Source organism: Montipora foliosa, chromosome 5 (genome assembly GCF_036669935.1).
Source record: "Montipora foliosa isolate CH-2021 chromosome 5, ASM3666993v2, whole genome shotgun sequence".
In the NCBI taxonomy this organism is placed as follows: Eukaryota; Metazoa; Cnidaria; class Anthozoa; order Scleractinia; family Acroporidae; genus Montipora; species Montipora foliosa.
Genome location: NC_090873.1, coordinates 31,779,419 through 31,786,918, shown reverse-complemented (window position 1 = coordinate 31,786,918; position 7,500 = coordinate 31,779,419). Strand labels below are relative to the sequence as shown.

Sequence of the window (7,500 nt, the reverse complement as noted above, 5' to 3'; positions counted from 1 at the left end):
CGTGAAGTCGAAAATACAGGTGAAAAGGTGTGATTTCCATCCTTTTGCTTTTTACAGTGCGCGAGAAATATTCTGGAACCGATTTCGAAATAATTTTCAAACAAGTATATTTTGGTTGACACATGACATCTAAAACATAGGCAACATGTACGAAGTTCGCTGTTGTTTACTTATGAAACAGACATTACCTCTCCTTTGAAAACAAAGTGAATAAGCTCTGGTGTATTCTTGTGCCTTTTGGAGCTTATTTTACCGTGTTTTCAATGTTCTAAGACGAAGCCAAGGCTGCACACTAAGATTTCGACCGTTGTCAGCTCAGAGGCAGTTTGCGAATCGAAAATCCATCCGAGCCGCGATTTTTTCACGCAAAGCGAAAGCCACATCATTTGCGAACCTCCGTGAATGTTTCGTCATCAAAAATCCCCACGCACTTGGCTGGAAATGAGCATTTTCTGCTTCAATTTCAGGATAGCTGATAAATTTAACAGCTGCTGATAACCGGACAGGACACGGAGCTTGGGTCCGAGGTCAAATTAACTCCAACCGATGAGGTTCAGTCATTAAATGTACAACACTTACCCCATCCCCACAGCGGCTTCTCGAACAGCTCCATGGTTACGATTGACGCTGTTGGGGTGGGGTAAGTGTTCTGTACCTCATCGGGTGGAAACCGCCTCTGAGCTGACAACAGTTGAAATCTTAGTGTGCAGCCTTGACTTCGTCTTAGATCATTGAAAACACGGACTTCCCAAAACGGTAAAATAAGCTCCAAAAGGCACAAGAACACACCAGAGGTGAGTCACTTTTATTCATTTTATTGAATGAACGTTAAATTGAGCATTTTTTAGGCTTCATAATCGACGGTATTTTATTTCCCATACAAAGTCTTATAACGTGTTTAAATTCTCAACGGCTGTCTGTAGTGATGCAAGCTTGGGCTGCCTATGGTAGCAAGTCAAGAATGTGTCATGTGACCTCAAATTGTTGTCTTTGTTATGTTATCCACCAATACGAAGCCGAAACGTTTAGCAGAGAATGAAGCAAATTTATACAGAGCTAAAAAAACACACATCCGGTTGTCCAGGGCAAGTGAAGGTTCATTTCAGACAAGCAACTTTCTCTGCTCACTTGCTTGACTGGCAAGCTCCCAAGGAAAAATTAAGAAGCCATCAACGAAAAAATGATGAAATGATTTGGAAACAAAAGGTAGCCACATAGGTAAGTCAGGGATTTTAGATCCAGCTTGATGGGAATTTAGGAATAGCTGTTTACAATTTCTATGGTGCTTTATGTGGGTACTGACAGCCTGCAGATTGGTGCCTCTGAATCATGTACTCACTTTATTTGTAATTGCAAAAAAGAAATGCATCAAATACAGTGACTCATCAAGATTACGGAATAAAAGCCAACATCAAAATGTACTAATGACCAACTGATAATACACAGATTAAGAGACTGCACCTAACTATATTAAAACATAATGAATGGTTAAATATTATACAAATACAAAATATCACGACTGGTCAAAATGTGATCAAAATCTGTTGGGAAGGTACAAAAGTCGGACCAGATCAACGCCGATCTCTCACCTTGGATTGTGTGAAAAATGGTTTTGTAAGCCAAACCTATTCAACGTTTGCCCCAGTTTCAGTAAGGTCAGCTTAAAAGATTAGGGCTAGGCTGATTTCGAGGACTTGTCATTTTTTTTACATTGATCCGAGTTGATCTGGTCTCGATTTTGTGCCTGCCTAAATCTGTCTCCACAACAAAAATAGGTAGACGTGCTCTTGGCCTAGACACAGATATCATGTAAAGTCGTCTAAATATGTTCCCAGAAATTCTCAATCATTTCTAAAATACCTAATATGATTTGCACGAAAATGCTGTTTCCACCCTGCTTGTCTCTTATCGAAGTTGTGAAATGAAGCCCCAAATTTTGGTCGAAAGAACGAAGCCTGTGCCTGCATTTTCCAAGGAAAGTATCCCTTTAAAACCGAAGATCTTCAGCTTTTGGTTTTTACGATAACTGAGCACGGAGCTCATGAATTATTAATAAGCTTCAAAACCAATGCAATTGTTCCAGGCAAGCAAAACTTGGGAGTTACTTGCCCAAAGGGGAAGCTGGAAATCAAAATATTTTTCGAGCCCTGCAAAAGGTAATAATAAATTTCGAAACACCAAGCCAGCCAAGGACCATGAGGACAACTGAAATGAGAATTTACAGCACTTGTTGCCTTTATTAGGTCCACGTTCTGATTCATTTTCTGCAGCCCAAGAAAAAGAGTACATGGAGGCTAAGGATGTATCAATCAACAGTAGGTATAGCTTTATTATTATCGCCACACAAGTGTACAGATAGTTATTAAAGCTTAAAAATGGTGCATTGCCCCCTAAATGCAGCACACAAAACCAGATGCCAGGAACAATGTTCTGTTGGAATGTTTGACAAAATAAATAGAGAAAATAGAAGATTTCGAGTTTCATGGAGGCGATTTAATAACTACCCAGAATGACATCTTTGGTGTTGTGACATGCAAATCCTTCACCTTAGGAATCATTTAAGGAAATTTGAAGCGACTAAAATCAGCAGTTAAAGTCTGTAATAACCAAATCAAATTTTTAAAAAGGAAAGGGTTCAATTTTTTTCAAGGAATATTCCTAATTCTGCTTGCGAACTTTTTAATCTACATTGAGTCAAATAAAAGGAAACAAAAAACAAAACTAATAACTTCACTCTCTCGAAAGATAAGGGTTTGCAAATTTAGACAGTATCATGGTTCCGGTGTATCATTTGGTAAAAACTCTGGATAAATCTCACAAATATTAAGATGCAAATAAGTTAGAAACTAATAGTGGTAAATCCGTTAGCTAATATCTCTTTATCCCCAGGACCATGGATTTCAAGGCACAACCTGAAGAAAGGACAATAATGCAATCAGTTTTTCTTAATTTGTCAAAAAGGCCACTTTGGAAAATACCATATTACTCTTTGTTTGTCCCCCCAAGTTTTGCATAAGCATTGTTTTGTTTTTGTTTTCTCTTGGGACCATTGTAAGTCCAATGCTTATGCAAAATTGGGGGGGGGGGGGGGCAAAGAAAGAGTATAATGGTATTTTCCGCAGTTGGCTTATAGTGCTGACACAATGGAGGTACTGCCAGTGTGAAAGGGTACTGTTAGGAGTAAACTTGGAGATTGTGTTTTATTGGGTTTTAAACCATAAGGAACTGGAGACAATAGCACTTAAATCAATGGCATGCAACGTTTCTTAATTGAGATCCATTTTGAATGCTTGACCTTCTGAATAGAGCTCTCATTGCTCTCATGGCTCCCACAGATCATAATCACACCTAGCATATTTTCTTTAATATCAGAAAGCAAAAGCTAGCTAATTGCTAATTCAAGTTGCACCCTACTAGAGGTGAATGAATTGAATTATGAATATATGAAATGTCATATATTTGAACTGAGGAGTGAACATAAAATGACCATTCCGAAGATCATGGTAGTTGCAAGTAAGCCTCAGCTGAAGATACCACGGCTTGAATGGGATTCATTTCCATGCCTATACAACTGTCTTGCACATGGTCTACCAGCTATGTCATCAAGTCAACTGTGAGTTCAAGTTGTATCCCGCTAAGGGTTAGTGAAATGAATTTAAACATCTCCTTGGACGATTTAGTGTGTGGTATCGCTGTATATTGGCGAGCCTTTAGGGTGAGTCAAAATATGAGACGAGTAAGAATACCCCATGATATTACACACTAGATTTATTATTCAACTCAGTCAGAAAAACGAAGAAAGCTAAATTGAAAGCTCAACCTATAACTTCCTTCCTTGCACAACAAACTATTGAGTGAGGGACCGTTCAGGTTTCCTGCACTTATATTAGGTTGCTGTTGATTGGTCAAAAACTCAAACACTTGCTTTACATGTAAGGAAAACAAAGATGGAATATTGGAAAATTCTGTATTATAAGGTGTACAGAGATATTAACAACGATGATCTTGGATTTTCAAGTAAACTTCCAGTGGTGAAAAAATGACATGAAAGGACATGAATTTCTTCAAGGGCCCTTGCTTCTTTCACAGATTCGCACCACCGTTTCAAAAAAGATCAATACACTGAGATCAATTTTTCTCTTTTTGCTGTATTTGGTTTTCTTCAATGAAGAGAGAAAATTAATTGTCGTGTAGGTTATCGTTGGTTTCTTGAAACTCGTTTTTGCCAAAAATCTCAAAATTTGGCAAGCATTCATTGTTTTCTTCAGGGGAAAAAATTAGCATTTTCAGCCAGTTCTGCCGCTTCTGCGCTTCTGAAGTACAAATACTGTGAGATATTTGTACTTGTTATTTGTACTCTGCCAACTGAAGTTGAATAATGAATAATATAAATGTTGTAGAATTTTATTTGAACTTGCAATTGACCAGGTCACAAATGGCTTGAGAGCTTAGTTGGTAGATCAAGAGCAGCAGGACTATTCTGGGGGTGAGGGCTAGGGGGTGAAGGGTGAAATAGCTAAAACAACCCAAACCTTTACCAGAATGCTAACCTTAGGGCTAAACACTATGCCTATGCCTTAGGCCTAAGGTTAGCATTTTTGTAAAGGTTTTGGTTGTTTCAGCTATTTTACCCTTCACCCCCTACCCCCACGCCCGGAATAGTCATGCCAACCAAGAACAACACAATCACGGATTCACGGTTTAAGTGTATGACACACCATCGGCCACTTTTCTCCATCCAGTTCAGCCTAGACGGTTTATAAACATGAATCGATAATATCACATAGGTGGGCTCCAGTAATTTCTAAAAATCTGACATGCCTCTCACATTTAAGAACGGAATCTTGAGGCCTTTGTAGTCAATTTTTGATTTGGATGCATCATGTAAGACACCGCTGATGTTGTCTACCACTCCCACTTTATAACTAAGTGAAGTACAATTATTGTCTGGATGATTGTAGTCCTGAGAAGGAATGTTTTGGGTAACATTGACTGACGTGTCAACAACCTGAACAGAAGTCAAGTGATTTGTGTAACAGCATTAATTGGCATAAATCCCAAAGAGTGACAAGGACATGTGATACTTCCCTCTAACAAAGAACGGGAGACAGAATGTTGTTATGGATAAGAAAGACTGTCATGAGAAGATGGATGCACTTGTCAATGACAAACAAAGTTATGCAGCACTGAACGGAAACCAGACTCCAGCACTTCAATGAAAACCCAACAGCAAACTACTTTTACTTTAGAAAGCTGACGTGATTGACATTCCACATTCCACATCACAACAGACTTAGGTGCTATCCACTTTACAACTATCACTACCTACAAAAGCGATCTTATGGAAGTGAACAGTGCCACTCTGATTACACTACGTACAATGTATAAAACTTTCACTAACGCTTCAACAGGCAAAACACCCACATTCAGTTTATCAATGAGATCAAGGAGAATGGCGAGATACTCTTTCTAGACAGCTTGGTTACCTGCAACAGCAACAAACCTTCACATACTAACAGACTCTTTAATGAACTCTGTTACAACCCTACAAACCTCAACAAGACAAGAGCCACTGGTTGTGATTCACGTGACAGCCTAGCAGACGAAAAGTACCTAGCCAATTAATTTAGTCAGAGGAACCACAACTGTGACTTCATTACATACAATGCTTATATCATACAAAAGCAAACCCTACGAACACTAACCCTACACCGTAAGAACTTCTGAAACTATCTCACGGATCCTGCAGCCTTACAACATTGATGTTGCTCACAGAAAACTAAAAAAAATATGAAAACTACTGACGAATTTTAAAGAGGAAGATGAACCAAAGGAAAGAGTAGTAGCAGTTTAGAAAATCAAGTGCTGGGACTGCCGGGTCACTTACGCAGGTTTAACCATCAGAAATTTAAAGGACGTCTAACTGAACACAAAAAAGCAACGAGAAATGGTGACATCAACAATAACATTGCTGAACCCCATTTTACAGACAGGGACTGTGCTGGATGTGTTACATACAATAGACCATACTGGAAAGCTTGCTTACTAATTTAGGACAGAGACCACTAGGCTGATGCATACAAATGACTTGTGTTATCCAGAGATGCACATAATTGAATGCAGTCAGAATTTGATAAGTATCACAGAGTGATCCCTTGCTCTCCTCCTAACTTTAACACGAGTTATGTCTGAATACCGTACTAATTCAGCTATAAGCCATGCAAGCACAATTTGGGCAAATTTGGAGCCGAAGAAGGGGTCTTGGCTGATAGCCGAGTATTTTTGAGAAAAAAAATTTTCTCAGCAAATTGAAACAGTAACAAATGAACATGTATTCACTAACAAGCCGAGCTAAATTACTGGTGAAATGAAGAGCAATTGTTGTTGGTTGTGGACTTTTATTATTTGGTAGCTTTTTGTTCACAAGCTGATGCAATGACGACGCTTCCATTTCTAATACCAACCAAGGCGATGAGAACCTTCTGTTGACACAGATCATGTAGACAAGCTTGTCACAGGACACCATAGCACCAGTGGATTTCGTCTTGTATAAAGCGACATTCTCCAAGCGAAAAAACCGTACGCATTAGAGGGTAAATGTTATGTTGACTTCTTTGCTCTGAAAACGACTCCAACAGTCGTTGATCAAGCTTGGGATACTTTGGCATAAAGCAGGCCATTGTCTTTCGTTTGGCTGACAATTTGAGAACAGATTTGTCCGATCTTTCCTCCAGCAATGGACCATCAACCCCGGGGGGGGGGGGGGGGGTCTAAAAACAACTCACGATCACGTTGCTTGTTTGTTTCTAATCTTTCGCTTTCATGGTATTGCTTTGAGTATAATTTTTCAGTCAATGTCAATTTGTATTTTTATGAAAATTCCATGGTCGATAAAGATCAAGACCTAAAATGGGTCTCGGCTTATAGCCGAATATTGTGCATTTACAATTTGTTTCGATCAAGTTGATTTTTTGCGTAAAAAGTTTGGGGTCTCGGCTTGTAGCTGAATAAGTACAGTAAAGAAAGTTAACATCACTAAGTGTTCCCCAAACTCTGCTTGTCAAGGAAGGATGAGCAGGTGCAGTTACCCCGAACTAGTCACAATGCTTAACAGTTCGAAATACATGCAGTAGCAAAATGCTTGTACTTATTGGGACAATTTGTGTTAGGTATCAAATTTGGTCATTCATCTAATTATGTGCATACAGTGCAGAAGCAGTATTGTGGACTGTAAGAACATTAGTGACTGTTAATGATGAAAGGAAAATTAATTAAGTAATAGTAAAATGAATAAAATAATGCAGAACATTTTTTGTTCTTTTCACTATAACCTGTGAATGGAACGGAATGAAATTATATCACCACTGACCATGGCTAAAGAGGTGATGTCGTCCTTATAACCTCAGTCACTTAAACATCCACCACTTCAGAAATCATTGCTATCATTCACTGATTCGTGGGAGAAAAGGTCAAATTCACACTCTACCAGTTGTGCCGGAA

The 7,500-nt window shown here is 38.9% G+C and overlaps 1 protein-coding gene across 2 annotated transcripts in view; it reads right to left on the bottom strand.

Annotated features, from left to right (window-relative positions):
* Positions 1–2,471: 2,471 nt before the first annotated feature.
* The window catches only part of LOC138003966 (spermatogenesis-associated protein 6-like), a 32,347-nt gene continuing 27,318 nt past the window's right edge, over positions 2,472–7,500 (bottom strand). For both annotated transcript variants that reach the window (XM_068850301.1, XM_068850302.1), the window contains exon 12: positions 2,472–2,912. The gene's annotated coding sequence lies outside the window, so the exon portion shown is untranslated. The remainder of the gene's footprint in view (positions 2,913–7,500) is intronic.